This window comes from Olea europaea, chromosome 16 (genome assembly GCF_002742605.1).
Source record: "Olea europaea var. sylvestris chromosome 16, O_europaea_v1, whole genome shotgun sequence".
NCBI classification, from domain to species: Eukaryota; Viridiplantae; Streptophyta; class Magnoliopsida; order Lamiales; family Oleaceae; genus Olea; species Olea europaea.
The window spans coordinates 18,957,391-18,961,226 of record NC_036252.1 but is presented as its reverse complement, the minus strand read 5'-3'; positions in this window follow the sequence as shown (position 1 = coordinate 18,961,226).

Sequence of the window (3,836 nt, the reverse complement as noted above, 5' to 3'; positions counted from 1 at the left end):
TGAGGTTTTATTTCTTTTATACCACTAGTTTCTCCCAAATATTCCTTTTTATTTGGTAGTTTAAGACTTTTTGATTTCTTTATCAATCTTCCATTATGAAATGTTATTTTATAATCTCCTTCTTCTTTTAACTCTGTTATTTCAGGCTTATTCTTAGTTATATTAAATTCATATTCTTCTGGAATAATATTTATTTGTTTATTTGGTTCCACTATTCTACTAATATCCTTGCATTCCTTATGAATTTCTATGTATGGTTTATTGGAATAAATATTCCCATAATTAGAATTGGTAAATGTATATAATGCTCTATATTCCATAGTCATGATTTGATCTCCTGGTTCCATTATATCATTTCTATGTAATTTGAAATGTAATCCTAAAACTTCATTAAAATTTTTATCTTTTAATGAAACACAATATTTTGGGTAACAAGTAAATATTAACTTTTGATATGCTAAGTTTCCTTCTATAGTTCCTAAATGACCATCTTCTAAATTTATAATTCTTCCATCATGTAAACTTACAGTTAATGGTGAATCTATTCCTTCCCTAAATAAGGATTTAAACATTATTTGTATTCCTGCTAAATAAACATATTGGATCTTTTCACTATGCTTTTTACTTATTTTTGATAATAATTCTGATACTGTATTTTTTGTTAAAAGATTTATTTTATGTGTTCCTTGAGTGGTTCTAACATCTATGGTTTTTTCAATCTTATGGTATTCATTTATTGCTACTCTTTCTCTTCTCCATATTCTATCTAAAATTTCCCATTTTCCTATTTTCAAATCTAAGGACAACTTTTGTATCTTCTTGAATTTATTATTATCAAAAGTTACTTTTAATCCATAACCTTCTATTCCCTCATATTCTTGGATTTCTATATTATTGTTTTCTATTTCTTCAATTTCTCTATTCAGATTCTGATCCATTATCCTCTGAATCTGTTTTACTTATAAATATTTCTTTATTATTATAATATTCAATGTCAGATATTTCACTTAGTTCGCTTTCTATTTCAAAATAATCTTTTTGTAATATTCTTACTTTTTTCTTTGTACAATCTGGACTTATATGACCTATTTCTCCACAATTCCAACATTTACATTGTTTTTTATCTTTCTTATAAGGTTTATTTTTCTGTATATTATCTTTCCTTTTATAATATTTTCTTCCAGGTTTTATGTATTTTTTCTTGAAGTTTCTATATTTTTTAAACTTTCTATTTTTATACTTTTTTTTATTTCTTTTTTCTGAATTACATCCCCATCTTGTAGGTTTTTCCATATCTTCACAACATATTCTAGTTAATTTTTCTGATTTTTTCAATAATTGTCTTTGTTGGCATATATATGCAAGTCTTTCAAATAAGAATTTTATTCTTGATCCTAGTGTTCTAGGTATTCCTATATTTTCTTTAGTATATTTTTCAAATTCTATTTTAAAATATATTCCCCATGATCCTGGTAATTTATTATAATACATATCTTGATATATTTCTTGATTTTCATTACTATAAAATTGAGCATAATAGTAATCCTTGAATTCACAAATATATTCTTTAATTTTACACATATCACAAATTGTTAAATTAATTAACTTAACTCTTGCATTATATTTTTCTCGTATTGCTTCTTCTTCATAATTTCTTAACCAATTTTCTCCTAGGAATTCATCTGCAATATATTCTACCAATCTTTCTATTCCTAGTTTATCTGATTTTATTATTTCTGTTTGTATATTTCTTTTTATTAATGATTTTGTATCACTACTAATTCCTTCCCACCAATTTCTAACATTTCCTTCAAAATATGCAATTAAAAAATCTATTCTTCTTTCAGTATTTTCCCATGTATCATCTTTATTATATAAAAAGAATAATATCATTGAGTCTGCCCAAGTTATTAAGGGTTTCTTGGTATCTATTTTACAATCTAAGTCTAATTTTGTTCCTCCATGATTAACAGGTTTATCATAATTATTATTTAATTCAAATCTATTACTATATCTATTTTCTTTAGATGTTTGTTTATCTCTTACTTTATCATAAAATTGCTTATATGGTTTGTTATACATTGGAGCATAGCTTTCATCTGGATCTATTGATTCTTGTTTAGAGGTTCCTACGGGATTAGGTCCTCCTCCAGTATTCATTAAGATTTGATATTCATCATCTATACTTTCTAGACTTAAATGATCAAAATTATCTATAAGTAGATCTAATTCTTCATTCATTTTCTTTATCTTGATCCTCTTTAATTTTTTGTTTACTTAACATTTTTTCTCTAGATTCCTCTTCTTCTAATATTTTAGGTAATATATTTTTTCTAAACTCATCATCCATGCTTCCTGTTTCTATTATTATATTTTCTCTTTCAATATGTTTTTTCCCTATTCTGGTTATTTCTTTACTATAAATTTTTTATCTATTCTATTATTCTTTTCTTCATTTTCTTTTAACTTTCTAACTTCAAGTTTTAATATATTTATATCATTTCTAGCTTCTTTTATTTCATTCTTAATTTCTTGTACATCATTAATTAAAGTTCTTATTAAATGCTTTAATTCTTCCATATGTTCACTGATTGACATTTTATCTATTTTTTGATTGACAATAATAAAATACTACACACTCAGCATTTTTACACTCTTTTATCATTTTATCATACTTTTGTTTTATAATTTCAATACTTGTCAGTTCTTTTAATTTTTCATAATATCTTGCTTTTTCTTTATATCTTTCTTGTTTTAATTTTAATATCTGTTTTTCTTGAGTTTTAGTTATTTCTCCAGGTATTAATAATTCATCTAAAATTTTATTATTTATTAATCTTATTCTTTCTAACTTCCTATCTAAAATATTTTTAGTTTTTTCCATTATATTTTATGATGATTCATATATTTCTTTATAATACAACTCATTTTCAAATATTTCACAAATTATTTCATATGTACGTCTATCTTTGATAAATTCTACAATTAATTTATGTAATATTTGTTCCTTTATTTCTCTAGGTAAATTCCTAGTTATATATAATGTTATTATTTTTAGTTTATTAGGGATAGGGTTGTAAAATATATAACATCCTTTTTTTTCAATACATTGATAATAATTATTTATTTTTAAGATTTCCATGATCTCTATGGCTCTGATACCAACTATATGGGTGCTACTATGAGCGAACAAAAATCTAATAATTTAATAATAAAAAAATCTAATAATTTAATAATCAAAAAATCTAATCTCATAAATTTTTAAGTAATTCTTCAAAATCTAATAATGTTTGAGAATTTATAATATCAATATCTGTTATCATATCTATGTCTGTTTTAAAAGGTATTTCATATTTTGAGATACTTTTCTTTCTTTTTTCCAATTTATCTATTATATCTTGTATATCTTTTATGATTATTGACCTTACAATTCCTTTAGCGAAATTTTCTAATAAGTTTTCTTTAAAACATTTTATCTTGTGATGCATATAATTGTTCTTGATATCCTATTTTATCAATTTCTTTTTCAAATTTAATTTCTTTTTTATTTTTAACAACCTTTTTTATATTATATGGTCCTCTCTTATATTTGGGCTTTTCCATTTTATAATTATTCATTAATAATTTTTACAAATTTTTAGAAAAATTATTTGTTAGATTTTTTAAGGACTAAAAAAAAAACTTTTTATTATATAAAGGGTTGGTTGTTAAATTTTTCCAAGGATATTTTGGGTAGTTTCAAATTTCTAAAAAAGTCAAAGGTCATTTTGGAAAAGGTTATATACTATTTGGGTCATTTTCATGTATATCCCTATATTAAGCCACCCTTTCGACCC